Genomic DNA, 6,337 nt, shown 5'->3' on the forward strand with positions numbered 1-6,337 from the left:
AATTGTCTACAAAATAAAAACCTGACAAATTTCTTCACAATCCATTATACAGATCTTGTTATCAGTCACTTCATATACTGAGGAATATCGTATCTTACCACATCTTAGGCTTGCGTGTTTCTCCCTGTCTATCCACATTTGTAGTCCGTAATTTCTTGCAATAATGAAAAAATACTGGCAATCATGTCCGCCTGGCACAAACCACATGTTTTGGACAGCTGTGAAGTGACAGAGTGTCCCAGCATCATGGTTCTTAATGTGGCAACACGAGGGGGTGATTATTAATTTATATATTAGGGGATCTCTTTACCGACAACGCCACCTTGGGGTAGGGCCCAAGGACCCATATTAAAAGGTGAACTATTACCAGAAAGACACTCAGGTTCGTTCACTCAGGGAGGCAGGAGACGGAGTTCCATGATCATAAAAAAATATTTTATTAACCCTTCTAACTCCACGGGTGCGCGGGCGCTCCCACGCGACAGCGTCGGTACTTTGCAGAATATCTCGGGAACCACACAACAAAACTTAATGGGGAAAATTGCTATCACAAGCATACTCTTTNATACTTTCAACATATTGTACCACAGTAGCCAGAACTATAACTATAATATTATTACTTTCAATAATGTTGTTGTAAGCTACTGTCATTACCGTCTACCGGGAAAATTGCTATCACAAGCATACTCTTTGGGCGATCTATGGTGAGCTCAGGGCAATTCTAGCCTTTCGAGAAGGTTTTCAATCCAGCCGTTAAGTGCGGCGTTTTTTCCGGGAGGTTTTCAATCCAGCCGTTAAGTGCGGCGTTTTTTCCGGGAACTTCGCACGTGAATTCCACCGTGACAACTCCGTGATAAGTTCATTATTCATTACATTTTGTGATAAAAACGTGTAAATTATGTTAGCGGACCTCCATATTGAAGCTTGATGTAAACGATGATGACTTCCGGTCGGTCTCTCGACCAATGAGATGCTCCGATTTCTTCTTCTGTTTTTATGATGGTGACATCCAATCCCAGCAGCCAAAGATCAGCGTGAGGTGAAATAGTTATCTTCCAGTATCGAAAACAAAGGAATAATAATCTCCCATGGCCAAAACAAAGATAAATAAACATTTACTAACAACTTTTGAACGTGGAAATGTACACAAGCTTTACACACAAGCTTTACGCACTATATGGCATGTGCTTAGTCCGCATTTCCTGTGCGCACGTATGTTTTTTACTGCATTTACTGTGGTTTATGGTAGACAGAAGTTGTTATTTGTTTTATATAGAGCAAATTTTGCGGGTAATAATCTCGCAGGTCATAATTTCGCGGTGTTTGTGGTGGGAGAGGAGAGAGTCGGAGAGATAGGTTAGTGAGTTTGAGAGTAGTGAGTTTTATTGATAGAGAGAGTTAGACAGACAAACAAAAAGTTCTTTTCAGAACTATGGCGACTGCAAAAAGGTGCTTCACTGTTGCTGAAGCAATGGATTTAGTTTTGAATGGTGGAGTGGCACAAGTGACTGAGGAAGTGAGGGAAAAAACGAGTGGAGAAAAAATGTAAAAATGTAAATATTTTTTGTTGTGTTTGTGTTAGAATGTTGGGATCTTTTTCTCCTGATAGCCAAGGCCTGAGAGAAACATATTTGAAAATGAAAAAGCTTGTACATTGTTGATCTGTGTCTTTTTTGAATTAAATTCTGTGACATTCAATTTCCGTTTTGCTTTTTCTTTTGTTTTTATACTCATATAACTATTGATCCATTCATGTGGCATCATTTTAGGATACATATTATTATTGCCCAGGTTGTCCTGAAAAAAAAGATGTTCATTACTTGACTGTGCATGAAAGGGTTGAGATTATACATGCATTAATAGACAGACAGGCCAGGCGGACAAAAAATAGCAATAAATGGCTTGGTTTTTTAAGGGTTAATTAAAACAACGGGGTTTGGCACAATAACCAAAAAAGGAGAAGAGAGCCCAACTAGGCGATACAGACTGAGGCTTACCGGCTGGAGGAGGGGGTGACAAGGGGGAGTGAAGTCCAAAAAGAAAAGGGAGAGCACCCCAAACACACAGCAAAAACGTGAAGTGCACACAAAGCAAATCTTGAACAGGGGTCACACAGCACACAGGGGATCACCACCACCACCACCGTCGGCCTTCAGCTGTAGGGGAAAAGGGAGAGGCACAGTCAAGGCTCAAGAATAAAAAAAAAAGAAAACAAACAATATCCCATGACATAAGGAAACAAATTGTAATGGATTAATAAACTGACAAATATGGATTTAGATCAATAATAAATCAACCAAGCAAAAGAACCACAAAGGAAACTAAGGAGTCTCTGGCCAAAGATATCAACTCAACAGTTAATCATCATAACTGATATAACACAAATAACTGAGGACTCAAACTGAGGAGTTCCCCTCCCAAATGAAACTTAATTACAATAAATTCCCCAAAACAAAACAAGGAACTAAACTGAGAAATTCAGGAGAATCGACCAATAATTAAATAAGAAAATAAACAAAACAATTAAGCCAAACCTTGATTAACACTCACACATACACACGCACACACAGCCCAGTCCAGATGGGTGGCTGAAAGTCCTGATGGAGCTCGTGGCGTCCCACTGATCGGGAGCCCGGTCAGCACGAGCGGCAGCCACACACATCCAGCAGCACCACACTCGCAGAAGCAGGAGAGCGAGCCGACAGCAGGAAGCAGGTTGACACACACGCAGCCAACAGGAAGCCCAGTCCAAGCCGGCGAAGCAGCAGCAGCAGCGAAACAGCAAAGCAGCGGTAGCCGCGGTAACAGTAGTAGCAGTGGTAGCAGCGGCAGCAGTAGCCGTGGCTAAGAGTAGTAGCAGCGGTAGCAGTGGCCGTGGCTAAGAGTAGTAGCAGCGGTAGCAACGGTAGCAGGAGCCGTAGCTAAAAGACCATAATTAAACAGCAATGCTCCTACTTAGCTTAGCGTTCGTGTGTTCTGGTGGTCAGCTTGGTAGAACCGGCGTCCGCCCAAAGAGGGAGAGGGGTGAAGAGAGTCACTGCGGCAGGGGAAGGCAGCCACCGCGTATCCCCCGTGCAGCAGGCTATGCTCCGGTCGGCAGCGATAGACCACCCTGGATAATCGCCTCGACTGCAGGTGAGACGCCAGACCTAATGAAAAGGTTACGGTTTCAGATACATAACACGCAGCCGAATATAAATACAATGCTAAGGTGTGCATACCTGTGTTCTGCAGCGAGCGGCGAGTGCAATGACCTGGAAGTGGGCGGGGCGAAGAGGCAGGAAGCGAGAGGTCAGGAGGAGGGACACGGCCTTCCTTTATCCCCTTCGCCTGAGCGGTGATAGGCTAATAGCCCAGAAAGGGCGTGGTGAAGCCACGACTTGCGTTCAGTGTGGCAGTGGTATCTCATACCACTACATTATATTGCCAGATTCCAGAGAGTCTCCCCTCTTCATATATGGCAGAATATGTCATTTTCCAACTTGCTATGGTGAGATACATATAAAAATGTAAGAATGTAATCTGCTAATGTAAGCTATCTCCAGTCCTGAGATAACGTGACTGTTGACAAACCTTTCTTGGTTCATTGTTCTCAGGAGAACAATGACCTTTAGCTCCCTCATGAGTTGCTCAGAGCAGAAAGTGGCTGTGCTGCCAGGATCCAAGAATGCATAGGTGGTCAGCATTTTGCTGCCTTTGTTAACCTTGATCTGTACAGGTACAATTGCCAAGACGCCATCCTGTGCTCCAGCCCCTATATGGCCACATGTGTTAGGAGAAACTGCATGACTGTACTCTGGTGTTTCCCGCTGTGTGTCCTCTGATTTGGTTTCTTTTTTTGAATGGATGTGGAGAATGGTAGGATGCTTCAGGTTACACAATTTGCAAGACAGACGCCTATGACAGTCTTTGCTCATGTGTCCAACAGATAAACACCCAAAACAAGCACCTTTCCCTCTTAAGAAGTCGATTTTGTCTCGGTGCAACTTCTTCTCCATTTTGGGACACAACTCCATTTTGTAACCCTCTTCACACAGCAGACAAAACACCTTTGTTGGTTTATCAGGTAAGTTTTTCCCCTTTTGCATTTGAGTCAGAGTTTTAGAATTGACAGCTGCCACAGAACTTGCAGAACTGCTTCCTTTTCAGTGTTTCTCCATTTTCCCCTCAGTTTATAAGGTAGCTTCAGGATAATAGCATGCATGTTGGATGGCATATTCATTTCTGACATGTAACTGACATCCTCCATAGCATTACAGCTGACACAGAGAAACAAGGCAAAAGCTTGCAAAGCCTTGATGTCCTCTGATTTTACTGGTGGCCATCCAAGGGCTTTTTCCATGTATGCACTGGCTATTTTTTGCTCATTTCCAAAGCGTTCTTGTCAGAGTTCCTTTGCACTTTGATATCCAGACAGTCTATGCTGCTGACAGCATTTCCTTCTACTCCATGCTCAAATGCTCTGATGAATGCACTATACTCATGTGGGTCTCCATCAAAGGTTGGTATATCTCTTGGAGGTAGTGACAATGAGGACTGTTGCTGCACAAGAAGAGCTGTAATGTCATTTAGCCATTGCATGATGGTAAGAAGATTGCCTTGGTCCATATTGGTTTGCATTAGGTCAGCACATTGAATGGGTTCCTGCATAAAATGCGTGGTGGGTTCCTGTGTGTGATGTACATGATGCGTTTCCTGAAATCCTTGAGGCATGGTTGGTTTTGGATTCAGAGCATGAACCTTTGGTCCAACATGTACAAAGGTTTCCTTGGGTCGTGCACCCATTGATATGGCAGCTTTGTTGCATCCTGTAGGTAGAAGATTGAATTGATTATTTGAGTCCTTGAGGTGTGTTGACATTGACACATTGCTGTCTCCTGTGGGTGGATGAATGAACTGATGGTTTGAATGTTTGGGCTGTGCCTCCATTGGTATTGCAGTTACGCTGCCTCCTGTTGGTGGATGATGGTATTGATGGCTTGAATATTTGGGCTTTGCCTCAGTTGGCATTGCAGCATTGCAGCCTCCTAGGGGTGGATGATGGATTTGGTGCTTTGAACCATGCAGAACAAATTCCATAGCATAGGGTCTGAGAGGTGTTTTGCATTTTGACCTTTCCAGATATGAATTAATTCCATATGAATGGGCTCTGGAGCTCTGAACATCAGAACCTGTGTACTTCAGCACAGTAACTTTTGCAATGTGAGCAGCAATTTGACTTTGCAATTCCAGCAGTTCCTTTTTCCGTCTGATTTGCTCCTCCTGAGCCTCCAGTTCATGCTTTTCTGAGGGCAGCTGCCATAGCAAAAAGAGCAGCCCTTTCAGCCTCTGCTTTTAGACATAAAGAAGAGGCTGAAGACCTTGAAGACCTGTAGCTAGAGCGGCCAGCTGATGAGCCTGTTTTACCACCAACATTAGAAATGCTGTCACCTGGACCAATATCATTAGTGACCACAGCTATGTTTGGAGCATCTTTGTCATTGACCACAGCAGCAGCATCATTATTGACCACATCATCATCTTCACCACCACCACCACCACCACCATCATCATCATTTTGCTCATTTTTATCACGCAACCACTCTTCCATTTCTTGTATTATTTCTTTGCATTCTTTGGTTTCCACTAAGAGCTTTAAGAACATTTCACACATTGCCTGCACCTCAGACAGATTTTCCTTTGAAGTCATTAGATGCTCAACTTCCTTTGTTAGTTTATGGAGTTTCTTTATTCTGAAATTCCTTTCCTTTTGTTGTGACATTATTTTTGCTTCCAGTGCTTTAACAGTGAGTTTGACTGGTCTTTTTTTACATTCATTTTCCGCTTCACTTTGATTGACAGCTGCAATCACGTCACTCATGTTGATGGATATAAGCGCCAAAGGCTTTATTTTTTAATTGTAGCAGGATTTACCTGTATCCTTTTTGTGAGAAGGCCAATCTCTTCCACACAGCTTAACAATTATCAAACAATCCTACTGAGATTCTGCATTGCTTTTTTCCAGGCTGAGGCTGTCACTTGTCTGCATCCCTTTCCTATCTCGTTACCTGGAGAGGTTGAAAAGATATACGTTTCTTCCCTGTTCCAAAACCAAAATCAAACCCTGAAAAGTGTAGGGTTAGCTAGCTAGCTACTGAAGATAATCAATCAATTTTCAATCAATCAATTTTATTTATAAAGCCCAATATCACAAATCACAATTTGCCTCACAGGGCTTTACAGCATACAACATCACTCTGTCCTTTGGACCCTCACAGCGGATAAGGAAAAACTCCCCCCAAAAAAAACCCTTTAACAGGGGAAAAAAACGGTAGAAACCTCAGGAAGAGCAACTGAG

The 6,337-nt window shown here is 43.2% G+C and overlaps 1 long non-coding RNA gene across 1 annotated transcript; it reads right to left on the reverse strand.

Moving 5' to 3' along the window:
- Window positions 1–808: 808 nt before the first annotated feature.
- LOC126398887 (uncharacterized) lies at window positions 809–3,445 on the reverse strand. Its single transcript, XR_007570824.1, has 3 exons — window positions 3,222–3,445; window positions 2,551–3,149; window positions 809–2,156 (listed from the first exon to the last, which is right to left on the reverse strand). It is a non-coding gene; the product is annotated as an uncharacterized LOC126398887 (long non-coding RNA).
- Window positions 3,446–6,337: the final 2,892 nt, after the last annotated feature.

Source organism: Epinephelus moara, chromosome 12 (genome assembly GCF_006386435.1).
Source record: "Epinephelus moara isolate mb chromosome 12, YSFRI_EMoa_1.0, whole genome shotgun sequence".
Classification (NCBI taxonomy): domain Eukaryota; kingdom Metazoa; phylum Chordata; class Actinopteri; order Perciformes; family Serranidae; genus Epinephelus; species Epinephelus moara.